The 20,897-nt window shown below is 42.5% G+C and overlaps 1 protein-coding gene across 1 annotated transcript in view; it reads left to right on the forward strand.

The window, feature by feature from the left end:
• SGK1 (serum/glucocorticoid regulated kinase 1) overlaps positions 1-20,897 on the forward strand; it is a 147,017-nt gene that overhangs the window by 20,790 nt on the left and 105,330 nt on the right. The window lies entirely within an intron of this gene.

The raw sequence follows: 20,897 nt of genomic DNA on the forward strand, positions 1-20,897 counted from the left end.
CTCAGCCTCCTGAGTAGCTGGGATTAAAGGCATGTGCCACCACACTTGGCTTTTTTTTTTTTTTTTGTATTTTTAATAGAGATGGGGTTTCACCATGTTGGTCAGGCTGGTCTCGAACTCCTGACCTCAAGTGATCCACCTGCCTGGGCCTCCCAAAGTGTTTGGATTATAGGCATGAGCCACTGCACCTGGCCACAAATTTAGTCTAAAGATTTCAACTGGCTTTATTGCAATTTTAGAATCAGGCAACAGTTCATCCCATAAAAAGAATAAGTGTTCCAATGAGCTGAGCAAAAGGGTTGGCTTTATGTAGAAAGAAGAAGGCCTGAAGAAAGAAGCAAAGAACAGAGTTGGCTGGGTGCAGTGGCTCACGCCTGTAATCCCAGCACTTCAGGAACCAGAGGTGGGAGGATCACCTGAGGTTGGGAGTTCAAGACTAGCCTGACCAACCTGGAGAAAACCCTTCTCTACTAAAAATGCAAAATTACCCAGGTGTGGTGGCGCATGCCTGTAATCCCAGCTACTCAGGAGGCTGAGGCAGGAGAATCGCTTGAACCTGGGAGGTGGAGGTTGCTGTGAGCCGAGATCGCACCGTTGCACTCCAGCCTTAGCAACAGGAGTGAAACTCCGGCTTAAAAAAAAAAAGAACAAAGAGTTATTAGTCATTTTAAAGCCACTTTCCTTGTGAGGCAGGACAGGGAAATAGAACAATAGAAAAACAACTGATTAACATCAGGTATCTTCAGGCCACCTTTCTTGCATGAGGATCAAAGCAGAGGAGACTTTATTATCATGCCAACTGAAGACTGAAACTGGCCTGTGTGGGAAATTGGCTGTTATCTCTCTTTGGATTTCTCCTAAGGTCAGATAACAACTTACTTTGGGTTGTTTAAGTAACTGTTAGAACTTTAGCATGGGTGACTCCATTTTGATTTTTGGTCTGGTCTGTTGAGGCCTAGTGCAGGAGCTTAGTTCAACAGCCTCCTATAATTTTTATTTTACATGTGTAACTAATGCCTACACCCAGCACTCTCCTAGAGTAAGGGGACGTGATTGATTCTCCTCTGGACTCCTTCAGAGGGCTCGTAATAGGAGGCTTCACTGCTTACCTTTCACTCCAAATCATCCCACACATGGCTGAGCTGCAGCTCAGTACCTAATATGCAAGTCCTGTTAAGACGTAGATCAGAGGCATGGACCTGGTTTGCTCACTGAATTCATTGCAAACCCTTAATGTGGCACCTTCGGCCGTCAGCGACAAGCCCTCAAGCAACCTGTCTTGCCCTCTTATCTTCTTCCCTACCTGACTCTCCAATCACTCATTCATTTACTCGAACATATTTTTTGACGACTGACCATGTGCTGAGCCCTCTGCTACGTGCTAGAAACAATGATGGGCCAAACCAGGTAAGTTCCAGGCAGGGCCCTGGGTTGGAAGACATGAGTAGTGTATTGGAGGTCGCACAGAGACCTCTGCGGCTCAAGCAGAGAGCCTGAAAATAGGGGATACGTTCAACAGCAAAGTGGAAAATAAACTAGCTAGGACTTCACAGGCCTCCTTAAGGAGTTCTGTCACAATCTGAGGCACAATGAGAAGCTCCATGTATTGAACCGAGCTGCAGTGCCCTGCCATTTTCCTCCCCTAAGTTAGCGCTTCTACAGGTCCTTCAGTGTGAACTATACTCCTCATGTTTTCTGTCTCTGCTTGCTTAACTCATAACCATTATTTGGAACATTAATTTCTAATACCATCTCTTGCATGAAAAATGTTCTCCTCTTCCCAAACCAAATGGAGCTTGTATTGCTGTCACGTGTCTTTTTTTTTTTCTTTGACAGAAAAGCACAGATTTATTGAAATGAAAGTACACTCCATGGAGTGGGAATGGGCTCCAACAAGTCTTTTTCTTACATTATTGGTTTTTTTTTTTTTTTTTTTAGAGGCAGGGTCTTTCTCTGTTACTCAAGCTGGAGTGTAGTGGCAAGATCATAGCTCAGTGCAACCTTGAACTCCTGGGCTCAAACAGTCCTCCCACCTCAGCCTCTCCAGTAGCTAGAACTACAGGTGTACACCAACATGCGTAGCTATATATATATACTTTTTTTTTGAGATGGAGCTTTGCTCTTGTTGCCCAGGCTGGAGTGCAATGGCACAGTCTCAGCTCACTATAGCCTCCCACTCATGGGATCAAGCAATTCTCTTGCCTCAGCCTCCCAAGTAGCTGGGATTACAAGTACCTGCCACCATGCCTAGCTAATTTTTGTATTTTTTTAGTAGAGACGGGGTTTTACTATGTTGGTAAGGCTGATCTCAAACTCCTGACCTCAGGTAATCCACCTGCTTCAGACTCCCAAAGTGCTGGGATTACAAGCGTGAACCACTGCACCCGGCCACGTAGCTGGTTTTTCGTTTTTTGTAGAGACAGGGGTCTCACTATGTTGCCCGGGCTGGTCTTGAACTCCTGTGCTCAAGTGATCCACTCGCCTCAACCTCTTATATCTTCTTCTCTGCTATGTATGAAACCTATAGGGTCTGATGTGGTAGCCACCAGCTACACCTGACTATTGAACATCTGAATTGTGGCTAGTCTGAATCGAGATGTACTTTAGATGTAAAATATACACCAGATTTTAGACACTCAGTATGGAAAAAAAGAGAATACAAAATATTTAATTAATAATTTTATGTTAAGTATACTTTAGAAAGATAAATTATATGATTGAAGTTAATTTCATGTTTCTTTTTACTTCATTTAATGTGGCCATTAGAACATTTAAAATCATGTGTGTGGTTCATACTCTGTTCCTATTGGACTGAACTCCTCTAGACTATACACTCTCTGAGTAGTGATGGTTTACCCAATTATTCATCTGTTTATCCCCAGGGAACACTAGCTTGTTCATAGTGGAAGAATGAGTGAATATTGTTTAAATTCATTGCCAATTTTTTGTTCACATTCATTTCCAATTAAAAAAAAATATTTTGCACTTTTAGCACACTACCTCCTTCCCACCTGAAATGTGCGGCCGAACTCCACAGTGAAAACGGGTGGATGAGGGGCCAGAGTTTCTTCCAGCCCCTATGAAGGCTAAAGATATGGAACATGTGGTGTGGCTATGGAGGACACCGCAAGCCAAGGCTGCTGATTCAGACAGGTTTCTCTATTTCCAAAACAAGAACTTTTATTGCAGGGTATGGAGGGAGCATTAGGACAAGAGGATCTTTGTGGTTTCTCACTGTATCTGTGGAAAAAAATCTGAGGTTAAGGTTTAAATTAAGCTGACATTTAAAAGAGCCTTTGTAGGCTCTTACTATGTGCGTGTTAGCATCTGTTGCTATAGCTAAACTGACACTGATTATTATGAATGATGGTTTATGAGTGATGGAATAAAATGTGGTTTCCTGCTTATAGACATTTCCTGGTGTTGGTTTCATCCTCTTTCATGGTGAGATCAGGACTGGGGAAATTGACTAAGAGTATAGAAAATGTATCACAAAGAAAATATTACTAGGATACCAAGCATTTCTGTGATGGAAAAAAAAAGTATTTAGAACTTCCCCATACCGCCTCTGTAATTTTATGAATTGTTTTGTTTCTGCTGGCTTCTGGTTTTGCAATCAGTTCTCCTTATGATTCACAGAGTCTCCCTCATGACCACCTTCTCATGCGTTCTCCTTTTCGTTGAGACCTCTGAGGATGAACAAACGTATTTCTCATCATAAAATGGATGGGGACATCTCTTTACCAATTAGGAACCCTAATTTCAAGGAATTTGTGCTTTACCCTTGGGAAAGATGTTTAGTTTTAAACAGGCTTTTCACCAGGTGTAGTTTCTACTGATTTCACCAAAGAACTTTTGCTTCAACCAGAGCTGTCTCCTCACTGTTCCTGGAAATGCCTGCTGCTTATCTGTGTTTATCGCAACCTCTATCCTGTTACTGACCAAGGGTTCTCTCTGAATGTTTTACAGACTCCACTTAAAAACTTGTCAGATTGCTACTGAAGATTAAGTACGGAAAGAATTCTCATAGTAGCCCTCCCCATAGGGCAATAGCTCTTTTTACTATAACCAAGGCGCTCCTGTTTTAGCTTAGGCTAAATTTAATTTACCTTCATTTTCCTCAGCTATAAGAAGGGTCTAAATGATCTTTTGGGTCTTGTTAAAACACTAGCCTTCCTGTCTGAGTCATGTTTAGCCCACATGATCTGAAGGCATCCCAAGAGATCTCCTGTCTTAGTTTATGTTCCTTATCTTTTTATCTGTTAGAGTCACATCTTTAGGTTAGGTAATGAGATGGCATCTTTGTGTAAGATAAAATAACAAACTTGAAAAGCTATGTTTACTCATTTCTGCTTGCCAATGAATTTCACAAAGCTCCTGACTGTGACATCATGCAGCTCTCCAGAAAGATACTTTAACAGCAAAACAAAATAGAGCCCTGGGTCCCCTATGTCTCTTGCATAGTGCAAAACTACTTTCCATAAAAAAAAAAATTAATAAATGTCAATACAAAAAAATACAATTAATCTTAAAATATACACATTTGTATTCTAATTTGATTAAGTCATTATCACATTTTCCAATCTGTAACTCACTGGAGGTCTATAATCATCAGTCCATAGTCTTCAATAAGACTCCTAAAGAAAACTGACTTTAATTCTTTAAACACTTATTTTTGTTTAGTTTGGTTTTGGTCAACACTTGTCACAAGACAATTACTGGTGAAGTCGGGCAGTTCACCTTGGAAGCCAAATTAACAAACCCTTCCTCTCAGCCGATGCTAACCAGTTGTTCCTAATATTTGTTTCCCAGCAAATTTTATCTTTTTATCCCTTTACAAAAATTCTGTCCTTTAGTACAAGTTAATTGTCTCTTATTTTACAGACATCTTAATCCTTAGAGAATAGAGGTGTTACAAGGAAATCAAATCAGGAAAAAAAAAAAAAAATGCCTGTAGTCCCAGCTACTCAGGAGGCTAAGATGGGAGGGTCATTTGAACCCAGGAGTTTAAGGCTACAGTGAGCTATGATCACATCACTGAACTCCTGCTTGGGCGACAGAGTGAGACTCTTTCTCTAAAAACAAAAAAACCAAATTCGTAGCCAGTTTCATCTTTGGAAAGCTAACTGTGAATAATTACAACATTAAGTAACCCTTATATGTGTATTTTTCTTTTAAATGCTTGCAGAGGATTCAGATGCCTCCCTGTTACTACCACCTGCTCATTCTTACCACTTGTTACATAGATATACTCATTACTCTTAATGGTTGAGAACATAGATTTAGAGGTCAAGTTAGTTGCTCAAGACCACATATCTAATAGGTGGTAGAAATAACACTTGAAATCAGATCTTCTAACAGTACTAAAACACTGAGATAAACACCAAAATGACCAAAAACTAAGCTATGAATGGGTAGGTGGATGAGAAAGTTGGAATAGGGGCTTTAAAATATGGTTATAATCCAGATTCCAGGAAGCTAGAACAGATGAGCCTGTGAAATTTCCAAAGATTGCATCTGCTATTTCATTTTTGGTTTTTTGGACATGGAGTTTTGCTCTTGTCACCCAGGCTGGAGTGCAATGGCCAATCTCAGCTCACTGAAACCTCTGCCTCTCAGGTTCAAGTGATTCTCCTGCCTCAGCCTTTGGAGTAGCTGGGATTACAAGTGCACACCACCATGCCCAGCTAATTTTTGTATTTTTAGTAGAGACTGGGTTTCACTATGTTGGCCAGGCTGGTCTTGAACTCCTGACCTAAGGTGATCTGCCTGTCTCGGCCTCCCAAAGTGCTGGGATTATAGGCATGAGCCATTGCACCTGTCCTGGATCTGCTATTTCATTCAGACCTCACAGGGTGACAGGTACGCACTTCCAATTAATACAACAAATATGTGTTGAATAGTATCATCCATGCAAGACACTGTGCTTGGCATTACAAGCAACATAAAGATGTCCAGTGAAATCTTTATCCATTAAGAATCCATAAAGAATTTACAATCTAGTGAGGAACACAAATGAAGAAGCTAAATTGGCCAGGCAAGATGGCTTATGCATGTAATCTCAGTACATTGGGAAGCCGAGGTGGGAGAATCGCTTGAGCCTGGTAGTTTGAGACTAGCCCAGACAATATAGTGAGACCTCATCTCTACAAAAAATTTAAAAGAATACACATAAAATAAAATAATACATTTTTTTAAAATAAGCTAAATTACCACCACAAAGCATCTATCCGCCCCTTTACTCATCTATTTATTCAACAAATACTTAGGAATTTCTATTTGCCTTCATGAAATATACACTATGTGGAAGATAGTTTTTCTACAGAGAAAAGGCACTTTGAAGATGGAATGAGCCAGGAAGAAACAACTTTTTTTTTTCTTTTTTTTTTGAGACAAGGTCTCATTCTGTTTCCCAGGCTGGAGTGCAGTAGTGTGATCACAGCTCACTGCAACCTCACCCTTCTGGGCTCCCGCGTCCTTCTACTTCAGCCTTCTGAGTATCTGGGACTACAGGTGTGCATCACTATTCCCAGCTATTTTTTTTTTTTTAATCTTATTGTAGAGATGAGATCTCACCATGTTGCCCTTGACTGGTCTTGAACTCTTGGCCTCAAGAAATCCCTCCACCTCAACCTCCCAAAGTGCTGGGATTGGATTGCAGGCATAAGCCACCACACCCAGCTTTTCCCAACACTAGGCTTTCTAAGCAAAGCTGAGTGTTTATGTTTTATTTACCAGACTGTAGTATAGTGCTTAGTGAACATCTGCTCATTTCAAATTTGTATGTAGAACCAATACCTCATTCATTTTGAGTGTTGGTTTTATATTAAAAGAATGACAAAAAGCATAATGATCAGAAGTTTCTATAATCACCTATCCAGGTAAAATTTCATATATGAAGTTCTCCCATATAGCAGAAGGACTTGCAATTTTGGGGGGATGGGCTTAATGAGGGCCATATTAATGTAATGCATTAAATGCATATTTTTGGATTATATACTCCATTTCCACTATCTTTCTTTAACAAGTCTGTTCATTGATATCTATTAGAAGAATATAGCATATCTGTAGGGTGTGGTATTACCAAGGATAATGTTGCAAGAATATTTCTTTAATTTTGACCCTAGGCTTTATTTTATCTATTAATTTATTTTTAGACAGGATCTCACTCTATTGCCCAGGCTGGAGTGCAGTGACACCATCTCAGCTCACTGCAATCTCCACCTCCTGGGTTCAAGTGATTCTTGTGCCTCAGCCTCCCTAGTAGCTGGAACTACATGCATGCGTCACCACACTCAGCTAATTTTTGTATTTTTAGTAAAGATGGGTTTTCACCATGTTGGCCAGGTTAGTCTTGAACCCCTGACCTCAAATGATCCGCCCACGCAGGCCTCTCAAAGTACTGAGACTACAGGCTTGAGCCACTGCTCCCAGATAGTAACCTTGAACTTCTGAGTTTAAGTGATCTTCCCGCCTCAACCTCCTTCGTAGCTAGGACTGCAGGTGCATGCCACCACACCCAGTTAATTTTTTTGTAGAAACAAAGTCTCACTACATTGCCCAGGCTTTTAAATTTATTTAGATTATTTAAATGTAGCTGTCCTGAAACATCTTTTATCTTTCTCCATTTACACAGATTCATGGTAACAGCCATTTTCCTCTGTCTCAATTGTATGGAGGTCACGGTGAATTTTCTTTTCCTCTTGGTCTTTTTTTTTTTTTTTTTTGGCATGTGCTTCTGATTCTATGGTTGATAACAGTGAGTTTTCTGATTCCAGCAATTTCCATAAGATCTTTGAACATTCGCAATTTATTCTCAATCCATTCTTTTATCTCATAATTTCAGAACTTCACACAATCCTTGGACATAATAAGGACTACATAAATATCTTTTTATTAGCTTTGACTCTCTTCCTGTTTTCAGGGAACAATTAAATCTTACCATTTTCTTCATTTATAAAACATGAAGTGAGAAAAAAATAGAATACAGAAATAGAAATCATTACCAATACAGCAGAAGCATAATTTGGAGGAAAGCTGTTTTTGTATAAAACTGAAATTGAGTGTGCTGTGCAATTTGTTTTATAAGAGGACTCAACGAACAAGCAGAAACATCAGAGAGTGGTAATAAGACCCTAGTTTGGATGTTAATCATCTTCCCTTTCATTTACCACTTTCAATTTAATTAAGCAATGTACAGAGCTCTAATAATGAGGCTTTCATTCAGTCTTTATCTTTGTGTTTTAAATAGATTTTTAAACAACTGCCCTTAAGAGCATAAAATTATGTTAAAAGGCTTGTGGGGTTTTTGTGTTTGTTTATCTAATGGAGGAAATGCAAAGTTATGGAAGAATGTGATTGGAATGCCAAGCAGGGAAGGGCAAATGTCATTTGATCATTTGGTCATTCAACAAACTTGTGCTGAGTGCTGCACACCACAGAAACAGAGAGTTCTAGCCGGGCATGGTGGCTCACGCCTGTAATCCCAGCACTTTGGGAGGCCGAGGTGGGAGGATCGCCTGAGGTGAGGAGTTCAGAACCAGCCTGACCAACATGGAGAAACCCCCATCTCTACTAAAAATACAAAATTAACCAGGCATGTTGGCACATGCCTGTAATCCCAGCTACTCGGGAGGCTGAGGCAGCAGAATTGCTTGAACCCGGGAGACGGAGGTTCCGGTGAGCCGAGATCGTGCCATTGCACTCCAGACTAGGCAACAAGAGTGAAACTCAGTCTCAAAAGATAAAAAATTCAAAAAAATTAAAAAAGAAAGAAAGAAAAGAAATAAGGAGTCCCAAATCACAGTAGCAGGACTTCAGTGAACAAAGAGTGTTGAATCTGTGACACTTTGACATGGCCAGAGAGGACTTCTTGGATGCTCCAAGATCATCATTTTACAGATAAGCACCTTCAAGTTCAAATGAATTAAGTGTCTTGCTCAGGGTAGTTACAAAGCTAGAACTAGAATCCAATTCTCTTAATTCAGTTTATTATCCATTTCTGTAGAAAATCCTTTTTATATCTTAGATTTCCTTCTTTGTTCAACAAATTGTCGGGAAATCCAAATTACTTGTAAACTGACTACTTAACCTCAGAGTAAGAGAAAAACAGTATTATACTTGCTGCTTAGTAACCCTTTCTGCTCCACACTTAACCTTATTCTTACCCATAGAAACTTATTTAATTCATAATATACCTAGGTTATTATGGAATTTAACAGCCACATGGTGTTATTTTAGATTGGGGGGATTTGGGGGAGTGGAGAAAGGAAGAAAGGTGGATGTCTTTGAGGAACGGTACTGTAGAGAGCTCCAAGTGGGCTGGTGAATGGCATTTCCACTCTGCCTTATTTACAGGGATACCTCCTCCCGCTGCCCATGCCTGGGTCTGCCCAACTCTCACACCTCCAGGGCCCTGGTCATTTCATGCTCCATTTAGCCTTCCCTGTCCTTTATCCAGGTCACATAGAGCTTGAAAATAAAATTTTAAGATGTTAAAAGCCACTGGTAAGACCACACTTTTATTTTTATTTCCTTTTTTTGTTCATTTGGCTTTTGTTTGTTTGTTTAGTTGGTTGTTTTTTGAGATGGAGTCTCGCTCTGTCACCCAGGCTGGAGTGCAGTGGTGAGATCTTGGCTCACCACAACTTCCACCTCCCAGGTTCAAGCAATTCTTCTGCCTCAGCCTCCCAAGTAACTGAAATTACAGGCGCGCACCACCATATCCAGCTAGTTTTTTGTAGTTTTAGTAGAGACGGGCCTCACCCTGTTGGCCAGGCTGGTCTCGAACTCCCGACCTCAAGTGATCTGCCCACCTCGGCTTCCCTAAGTGCTAGGGTTACAGGCGTGAGCCACTGGGCTTGGGCCCAGGCCTTGGTGTTTTTTTGTTTTTTTTTGTGTTTTGTTTTGTTTTGTTTTTTGAGACAGGGGCTCACTCTATCACCAGGCTAGACTGCAGTGGCACAATCACAGCTCACTGCAGCCTCAACTTCCTGGGCCCAAGCACTCCTCCCACTTTAGCCTCCTGAGTAGCTGGGATTACAGGCACACATCATCATGCTCGGCTAATTTGTATTTTTTGTAGAGATGGGGTTTTGCCGGAGTCTCAAACACCGGAGCTCAAACTATCCACTCACCTCAGCCTTCCAAAGTGCTGGGATTACAGGAGTGAGCCACTGCACACAGCTGAGCCTGCATTTTTAAAGCTGTCCTGTGTTACCTGGGTTTGGAGACCTCTGGAATAAGCACTGTCTACAGAGGAGCCTCAAGAAGGCCCATCTAACCCACCTCATCTGTGGGCAGTGCTTATTCCTCTAGACTAGGTTGCTTCTCCCCTGGGCCCAAGTCATTTAGAAGATAGCAAATCTGATCAAATCATGCTAACATTTAGAATCCTTCAGCTTACCCTGTAAATTAAGGATGACATTTCAGTATCCAAACATTCGAGTCATTTGATGTCTGACCCACTTAGCTTTTTGACTTTCTGGCTCACCACACATACTCACCCCAAGGTTGGCCCTTTCTACGAGCATGCTTTGAAAAACACTTTCCTCTCTCGCCAAAACGCTGCACCTCACCTATCCCCATCACAGCCCTGTCCTACTTATCCCCAGAGATGAACTCATGCTCGCTTTAACACTGTCTCCCAACAGGTGATTTCCTTGTTGGTCTTTCCTGTAAGGCTCCGAGTTCGTAAAGACAGAATTGCCTCTTATTTGTCATGGAGCCAATCAGCAAACATTTCTTCAGCACTGCCTATATGCTGGAAGTTGTGCTAAGCTCTGGGAATGTAATAGTGAGTCTGTTTCCTTGTGAGCTTCAACTCAAAGTGAATACGACAGACCAGCCTGGGCAACATAGCGAGACCCCATCTCTAAAAAGTAAGGAATAAGCTAGGAAGAGGGAACACACAGGAGAAACTGTAAATGCCCCACTACTGAATATATTAGAGAAAATAATATCTCAGTCCTTGTGAAACTCACATTCTAATAAGGGAAATAGACAAGCAAAGCAATGAATGTGTGCTCCCATTTAAACAAATGAACACCCAAATGGATCAAAGGATGGGTAAGAAGCCAGACAATGGCTTTCCCAAGTTTGTGACTCAGGGCAGGAGTTTCCAGGTGGACAAGGATGGTCAAGGGAATAGTCTGTACAGAATCAAAGACTCAGGAGATGAATCTTTAAGAGAACTGCAAACTAAATGATATAATGGAGGTCTGGATGCATTTGAGGCACAACAGAAGATAAGCAGCTAGACCCTCGGAGACTTGGTCTCCCAGGCCAAGATACTTAGGTTTTACCACTTAGATCAGTGTTTTTCAATTTGTGTGGCACCCATTAGTGGGTCATTATACCAGTTCAATAGATTGCAATCAGCATTTTGAAAGAATAGAATAGGAGATGTCAGTGCATTTCATGTAAAAAGGACAGGTTTTAATGAGAAACCAATTGTTTCGGTCACATGAGCTTTCTTATAGTACATTAACCCCAATGAAACAAGTTTGAAAGCCACTGCTGCTAGAGATGGGGAACGAACTGAAGAGTATAAAGCTGGATAGCAACAGGACAGCTTTTGCATTTGGAAAGATGCTGTCATTTCAATGAGATTGAGATTAAAAAGGCAGCCGTGTGTGGTGGCTCACGCCTGTAATCACAGCACTTTGGGAGGCTGAGGCGGGAAGATCATGAGATCAGGAGTTTGAGACCAGCCTGGCCAACATAGTGAAATCCCATCTCTACTAAAAACACAAAATTTAGCCGGTTGTGGTGGTGGGTGCCTGTAATCCCAGCTACTCAGAAGAATCACTTGAACCCAGGAGGTGGAGGTTGCAGTGAGCTAGCTGAGACCATGCCATTGCACTCCAGCCTGGGCAACAGAGAAAGACTCTGTCTTAAAAAACAAAAACAAAAATGATTAAAAAGGTAGGCTGGACATGGTGGCTCACATCTGTAAACCCAACACTTTGGGAGGCCAAGGTGGGCAGATGAGTTGAGGCCAGGAGTTTAAGACCAGCCTGGGCAACATTTTGAGACTCCAGCTCTACAATCAACTGATCAATTTAATTAACAAATTACTTATTTTATTTTATTTTATTTTTAGAGATGGGGTGAGCCAATGCACCCAGCCACAGATTATTTTACTTTTTTAAAAAAAAGATGGCCAGACGCAGTGGCTCACATCTGTAATCCCAGCACTTTGGGAGGCCAAGGTGGGCGGATCACCTTAGGTCAGGATTTCAAGATTAACTTGGCCAACATGGTTAAACCCTGTCTCTACTACAAATAGAAAAATTAGCTGGGTGTGGTGGTGCACACCTGTAATCCTAGCTATTTAGGAGACTGAGGTGAAAGATTCACTTGAACCTGGGAGGCAGAGGCTGCAGCGAGATGAGATTGTGCCACTGCACTCTGGCCTGGGTGACAGAGCGAGACTCTATCTCAAAAAAAGAAAAAAAAAAGATTAAAAGGGGCAGAATCATTTAAGGAATGGCTTTAGGAACTGAAAATATACAAGTTGAGTATCACTTATCAAAAATGCTTGGAACCGTGCCGGGCGCGGTGGCTCACGCCTGTAATCCCAGCACTTTGGGAGGCCGAGGCGGGTGGATCACCAGGTCAAGAGATTTAGACCATCCTGGTCAACACGGTGAAACCCCATCTCTACTAAAAATACAAAAGATTAGCTGGGCATGGTGGCACATGCCTGTAATCTGAGCTACTAAGGAGGCTGAAGCAGGAGAATTGCCTGAACCCAGGAGGCGGAGGTTGCAGTGAGCCGAGATCGCGCCATTGCACTGCAGCCTGGGTAACAAGACCGAAATTCCGTCGCAAAAAAAAAAAAAAAAAAATGCTTGGAACCAGAAATATTTCAGATGTGGGGTTTCTTTTGTTGTTGTTTTCGGATTTTGGAATACTTGCATTATAATTACTGGTTGAGCGTGCTTAATCTGCAAATACAAAATGCTCCAGTGAATATTTCCTTTGAACATCTTGTCCACACTCAAAGAGCTTCAGATGTTGAAGCATTTCAGATTTTGGACTTTCAGATTTGGGTTGCTCAGCCTGTACTTAGATGGAGAAAAGGATGTAGTCTTGAGAGCTAAATGTAGATTTGATGATTGGTTCCTCCTTTCCATTCCCAAAGCTACTATTCTTATTTGGCCCTTATCATTTCTAATCCATCCCTGACTCGTCTAGCTCCTTTGGTCTTGACCATCTTAAATCCATCCTTCATACTGCATTGAAACCACATTTGACCATCCTCCTCTCCTGCTTAAAATGCTTCAGTGAGCTGGGTGCAGGGCTCATGCATTTAATCCCAGCACTTTGGAAGGCTAAGGCAGGAGAATCACTGGAGCCCAGGGGGTCAAGATCAGTCTGGGCAACATAGCAAGACCCCACCTCTAAAAAGTAAATAAGTAAATAAATAAAAATAAATACTGCAGTGGCCTCTCATTGCCCCATGGCCTAAACTTTCTATCCAGCTTTAATTTTTGCTTCTCCTTTTTGGAGCTTCTTTTCTACCCATCTCAGCAGATTCTTGCCTCTGTATTTTGGCTTCTGCCATCCCCTCTACTGGAAAAATTTTTCCCATTTTTCTTCATCTGGTTTCCTTTAACTCAGCTTTTAAGATTCAATTTAACCATCATTTCCACCAGAAAGCCTTCTCTGATTTTTCCTGACTGGACCAAGTACCCTCCATCTTTTCTCCAATGGCCCTTTGTATAAAACTCTTTCATGGAATGAAGCCATAACTATAATAGCAAATATTTACCAAGGATTCACCTGGTGTCAAGCACTGGGCTTACTTGCATTACCTAATTTAGTCCTCACAAAACCCTAGTGAAGAGGCATAATTATTATCTCCATCTTACAAGGGCAGAAACTGCACACTGGGTATGAAATGCTGTGATAAACCACAGGCTCCTGTGTCAGCCCACTCTGAAATGCAAGCGTCTTCACTCAACGGTCAACATTAAATTTCTTTATGTCCCTACCACATAACGCCATGCAGACAGTTGTTGAACCCTTGTGAAAGCTTTTAAATGAAGCAGAGTATATGCAAATGAAGTAAGCACAGAGAAATGTCTATTGGATTTGGCAATGAGGTTTATTGGCATCTTTGCAAAAACTCATTTTATGAAATGAGACTTTCGTTATTATGTTCTTCGCTTTAGACCTCGAAAATATTAAGCAATCCATAAATACTGTTTAATGAATAAACTGCAATGGGTTGAGGAGAAAATGTAAGATGAGGAAATGGAGATTATTTTTTCATGAAGCGCGGCTAAGAGAGAAGAGTTGGGTGGTGGTGAAAGGTGGCTGCGGGAAAAAGGAAGAGTTTGTGGGTGTAAAGAGGATCTTGCGCTTGCAGTCTGTTCACTAGCTTTTAGAGCTATTCCAAGAACAAGGTGTTTAATATGCTGAGAGACAGTACCCGAGAGAGAGAGAGAGACACAGAGAGAGAGAGATTTAAAAAAAAAAAAGCTGTAATGAGGCCAGTCACAGTGGCTCATGCCTGTAATCCCGGCACTCCAGAAGGCTGAGGTGGGCAGGTAACCTGAAGTCAGGAGTTCAAGATCAGCCTGGCCAGCATGGTGAAACCTTATCTCTACTAAAAGACCAGTAAAAATACAAAACAAATTAGCTGGGTGCGGTGGTGCACATCTGTGATCCCAACTACTTGGGAGGCCAAGGTAGGAGAATTCCTTGAACCCAGGAGGGGGAGGTTGTGGTGAACTGAGATCATGCTACTTCACTCCAGCCAGGGCAACAGAGCAAGACTCTCCATCTCCTGGGTTCAAGTGATTCTCCTGCCTCAGCCTCCCAAGTAGCTGGAATTCCAGGCATGCACCACCACACTGGATAATTTTTGTATTTTTAGTAGAGATAGAGTTTCACTGTATCCTTGGCCTCCCAAAGTGTGGGGACTACAGGCATGAGTCACCGCACCTGGCCATGTCCCACAATTAAAAGAAATGAGAGAAACTTCACCTCTATTTCCAAAGAAAAACTTATGTTGATGAATCCCTGTGCTTTATCTCTTTGACAATTGGCAGGGTCGGATGGGGTGGGGTGGATTCCTCAATGGGGAGGATGAGGAGAGAGACTTTATAATTACTGAGCTAGAAGAACAGGCAAACACTGTCCTCTGAAGAGATGAAGCTGGGGTGCTACCTGCTGGGAGCAGCAACATTAAATAGGGTACACAGACACGTCCCCTCTCCTTTCTCCCTCTTCGGTCCTCCCCACCACTACATCCTCCGGAGTAGGCCTGGAGAAACAGGTTGGACCCTGAGAATCTAGAAGAGGCTGCAACTAGGTCAAGGTGAGAGGAAAGGACTGGGAGATCCCAAGGGCAACAGCATAGAAGGTCAGAGAATTCCAAAAGCCACTCCATCTTCTCAGGGGGCCTGCTCCAGGATAGGTATTGCAGTGTTTAAAAGAAATATTTAAATACAGCAAGTATATCACTTTGATAGAGGATGCTAGCAAAGCATGTTGAGATCTATAAGTAAATACGAAAAATAATCAAGACATTTCTATTTTTATTACCTAGTTTATCTGTAAGACCATACATTCGCCTCTGGGAATTTTTTTTTTTTAAAGCCTAAGAAGCTATTCTCACACTTACAATCCATTGGAAAGATGGCATAGGCTTAATAACAAGACCAGTTAGCATAAAAGTCCTGTTGTTTTATATAAGCAATAAACACTACACACACTTAGAGAAAAGATGGTTACATGATGATCACATATAGCTGAGGTGAAGATACCAGATTTATATCACTGAATATTACAGCACTGTTGTATTGTAGGAGACAAACTATGAAGCAGCTTCAGGCACCAGTGTGAGATGAATTCGCTTCCAGGAGCCTTCTAAATGACACCACGTCATAACTAACCTGCTAGCAGGTACCCTCTGGAAGAGGCATAGGGATTCAGGGTCTCTCACTCTGTTTTTTTTGTTGTTGTTTCTTTGAGACAAAGTCTCACTCTTTCACCCAGGCTGGAGTGCAATTGCATGATCATGGCTCACTGCCACCTTCAGCTCTGGGGTTCAAGCAATTCTCCTGTCTCAGCCTCCCTAGTAGCTGGGATTGCAGGCATATGCCACCACGGTGGCTAATTTTTGTGTTTTAGTAGAAAGGGGATTTTACCATGTTGGCCAGGCTGGTCTCAAACACCTGACCTCAAATAATTCACCTGCCTCAGCCTCCCAAAGTGTCGGGATTAAAGCGGTGAACCACCACGCCTGGCCTCCCTTTTTATAATCTATTGAATTATCCAAGTAATTTCACTAGAAAACTAGGCTGACTATACTGGAATTGAAAGTTATTGAGGCGTCACATAAGCAAAGTCAGTTCCTATAATAATAATAATAATAATAATAAATGCCTCTTTGGAAATTACAGAAATTGTGTCCAACTTCAAATTCTCTTGATTTTTTTTTTTTTTTTTTTTTTTGAGACGGAGTTTCACTCTTGTTACTCAGGCTGGAATGCAATGGCGCGATCTCGGCTCACTGCAACCTCCGCCTCCTGGGTTCAGGCAACTCTCCTGCCTCAACCTCCTGAGTAGCTGGGACTACAGGCACGCGCCACCATGCCCAGCTAATTTTTTGTATTTTTAGTAGAGACGGGGTTTCACCATGTTGACCAGGATGGTCTCGATCTCTTGACCTCGTGATCCACCCGCCTCGGCCTCCCAAAGTGCTGGGATTACAGGCGTGAGCCACCGCGCCCGGCCTTCTCTTGACTTTTTAAGAGAGTCAGCTCTTCCCGCTGAAAAGAAGGGACGGATAAGAGTAGGTGTTGCCATCTGAGTTCACACCTAAACGCTCTACAATTTTCCTGAATCGGTTGATATCATTATCAGCTCAACTACTTTAAATGAATAGTAATAGCTGTTTGCTTTTACATAGCAGGAAAAAACCGCAAGTGGAAAACCCCTAGAAGCCAGCCAATCTCTTTAATCACATCTGGCAGTTTTGTAGGCTGAGGGATTACTGCTTTTGGACAAGCTTTTTTTTTTTTTTTTTTTTTTTTCAAATAAAGACATGAATAAAACCAAGGTGGAATGGATTTAGCAGAGAATTTGGTTGAGCATTTTGTTTACTCACTGTTCACTCAGAGTTTCTGTCTAGTTAAAGGAAGGGCCTGGTTCACCCCGAGGTCTGCAGAGGTCGTTGCTTCTAAAAGGCTGGTGTGGTTTGGAGAGCAGGCTCCTATAAACCCCAGGTGAGGGAATTTTTGATTTCTTCAGGACAAGGAGGACGCCTCACCCGGTCTGTGTTTGTTTACAATGCTCTTCACAAACAGTTGTGGAGCTCTGAATAAAACGGGGCCCAGGTGGCCCAGGTGGCCCGGGAGCCCCGGCCGCGGCTGACATCCGGGCATTCTTGTCTGTCGCGCACACAGCTGCTGCAGCTCCCCTCCAGCCATTGTTACTGGCCTCTGAGGGGCTCCCAAAGCCTTTGACAGTCGGGATTCCCTCCAGCAAAGCAATTCGCAGCCTGAGGAAACATAATAGGCCAGTTGTAGCTTGAATTCCCGGAGGGGCCGTGGGAGGGTTTCTTTACTCAGCAGTTTTGGCGGGCCCCTTGCTTAACCCCTGCGCACCCGGTCCAGCCACTCTCTCAAAGCAAGTAAACATCGTAAACTCTGTCCTTAATTGGGCCTGTAAAAACCACTTGTGAGGCTACAAAGCTGGTGAAAAGTGTCAAGGAGTCACAAAGAAGGGACTCACTGAAGCCAGTATGAGGACTTGGCCAACGGAGATAAAACATTGCAAAACAAAGCATGCAATGAAATTCAGCAACAGCCCTGTTAGACTTGTGTTGCAGGATTGGTTTTTGTGAGTAACACCTCTTCCTTGGCGCTTCTGGGGAAAGGGAATACTTCTCCATAGCCCTTGCTACATTCTCTGTGGACAGAGAGGGAGTACCGATAGTATTCTGGTTCAGACTGTTTAGAATTGAACCCACCAACGATCCTGACCATCCGCTTTATTTTCCCTCTTACTTATTAGTTTACTTATTTATTAAATAAATAATATGACCTTTTAATAATTTTATTCTTGCCAGGTGTAGTGGCTCATGTCTGTAATCCCAGCACTTTGGGAGGCCAAGGCAGGAGGATCACTTGAGGCCAGGAGTTGAAGACCAGCCTTGGCAACATAATGAGACACTGTATCTCCAAAAAAAAAAAGAAAAAGTTAGCCGAACGTGGTGGCACACATCTGTAGTCCCAGTCATTTGGGAGGTGAGGTGAGAGGATCATCTGAGCCCAGGAGTTCTAGGTGGCAGTGAGCTATGATCGTGCCACTGCCCTCCTTCCTGGGCAATAGAGTGAGACTGTGTCTCTAAAAACAGAAACAAAAAAGTCACTATGAACATATTCCGACTGTAACATATTTAAAAAAAAAAGAAAAAATAGAATAAAAAAGAAATAAAAATAGCATGAAAAAAATATTTTTTAAAAAGTCTATTTTTATTCTTTATTTATGTATTTATTTTCTTTTGTAGAGATGGGGTTTCGCTGTGTTGGCCAGGCTGGTCCCAAACTCCTGGCCTCAAGTGGTCTGTCCGCCTTGGCCTCCCAAAGTTTAAAGTGCTAGGATTACAGGTGGGAAACACCCCGCCATAGCTGTTCTGAGGATTAAAAACTGTACACATCAAACACTTTTTTTTTTGAGATGGAGTTTCACTCTTGTTGCGTAGGCCGGAATGCAATGGCGCAATCTTGGCTAATGGCAACCTCCGCCTCCCGGGTTCAAGGGATTCTCCTGCCTCAGCCTCCTGAGAAGCTGAGATTATAGGTGCCTGTCACCACAGCCAGCTATTTTTTTGTATTTTTAGTAGAGACGGAGTCTCTCCATGTTGATTAGGCTGGTCTCAAGCTCCTGACCTCAGATGATCCACCCACCTTGGCTTCCCAAAGTGCTGGGATTACAGGCATGAGCTACCGTGCCTGGTCCCATTAAACACTTTAAAAAGTGCTTTGCATTTTTGAAATGCTATATAAATATTATGCCTGTTAACATTAGAATGATTTTTTTTTTCTGTATTTTATGGGAATTTTACAAGCAAGCAAGATAAGTGGTGAGTTTTAGAACTTTGAAAACAAACTTGAGATAATTTTTTAGCCAGAAGCAATTTCTTTTATAATCAAGGTTTTAAAGAAGTATATATGGGCCAGACTCAGTGGTTCATGCCTGTAATCCCAACACTTTGGGAGTCGGGAGGATCACTTGAGCCCAGGAATTTGACACCAGCCCAGTCAACTTAGTGAGACCTCATGTCTACAAAAAAAAAAATAGCTAGTGTAATGGCTCGATCCTGTGGTCTCAGCTACTCTAGAGGCTAAGGTGAGAGGATTGCTTGAGCCCAGCAGGTCTAGGCTGCAGTGAGCCATGATTACATGATTAGACCACTGCATTCCAGCCTGGGTGACAGAGCAAGATCCTGTCTCAATAATAATAATAGTGAATATGATTGTAAACTATGGGATTAGTATTTTCCCTTGTAAGAATAACTAGCAATTCACCTTAGAAATGTGTGAATTGAATTTCTGTCACCATAATCATAAAGGTCAAAGTAAAATAATCACTATCTATTGGGCACGAAGCATGTTCCAGGCAAAATACTTGAACATTGTAAAACATGGTAACATTTTCACAGCTTGGGAGGAAATACTATTACCTGAATCTTACAAATGAGGAGACAGGTCGGGCACAGTGACATACACTTGTGATCCCAACACTTTAAGAGGCAAGAGGATCTCCTTTCTTCCCTTCCTTCCTTCCTTCCTTCCTTCCTTCCTTCCTTCCTCCCTCCCTCCCTCCCTCCCTCCCTCCCTCCCTCCTTCCCTCCTTCCTTCCTTCCTTCCTTCCTTCCTTCCTTCCTTCCTTCCTTCCTTCCTTCCGAGATGGAGTCTGGTTCTGTGACCCAAGCTGGAGTGCAGTGGTACGATCTCAGCTCACTGCAAACTCTGCTTCCCAGGTTCAAGTGATTCTCCTGCCTCAGCTTCCTGAATAGCTGGGATTACAAGCGCCCACCACCACATCCAGCTAATTTTTGTATTTTTAGCAGAGATGGGGTTTCACCATGTTGGCCAGGCTGGTCTTGAACTTTTGACCTTAGGTGATCCACCTGCCTTAGCCTCCCAAAGTGCTGGGATTACAGGTATAAGCCACCGCACCCAGTCAGATCCTTTTCTTTAAAAAACAAAAAAAAGTTATTTTTTGCATAGAGACAAAGTCTCACTATATTGCCCAGGCTGGTCTCAAACTCCTGGGCTAAAACAATCCTCCTGCCTCAGCCTCCCAAAGTGCTGGGATCATAGACACAAACCACCTCACCTGGCCAGGATAATTATTTTTGTTTGTTTTCTGTTTTGTTTTGTTTTTTGAGACAGACTTGCTCTGCTGCTCAGGCTGGAGTGCAGTGGGGTGATCTCAGCTCACTGTAACCTCTGCTTCCCAGGGTTCAAGGGATTCTCCCAAGCAGCTGAGATTCTAGGCAGGCAACACCATGACTGGTTAATTCTTGTATTTTTAGTAGAGATGAGGTTTCACCATGTTGGCCAGGCTGATCCAGGAGGATCTTTTAATGCCAAGGCCAGCCTGGGCAACATAGTGGAAACCCTCCTACCTCTAAAAAGAAAAAAATTCGGCCGGGCACAGTGGCTCAAGCCTGTAATCCCAGCACTTTGGGAGGCCGAGGCGGGTGGATCACGAGGTCAAGAGATCGAGACCATCCTGGTCAACATGGTGAAACCCCGTCTCTACTAAAAATACAAAAAATTAGCTGGGCATGGTGGCGCGTGCCTGTAATCCCAGCTACTCAGGAGGCTGAGGCAGGAGAATTGCCTGAACCCAGGAGGCGGAGGTTG

Source organism: Sapajus apella, unplaced genomic scaffold, assembly GCF_009761245.1.
Source record: "Sapajus apella isolate SASKATOON/1434 unplaced genomic scaffold, GSC_monkey_1.0 scaffold6, whole genome shotgun sequence".
Classification (NCBI taxonomy): Eukaryota; Metazoa; Chordata; class Mammalia; order Primates; family Cebidae; genus Sapajus; species Sapajus apella.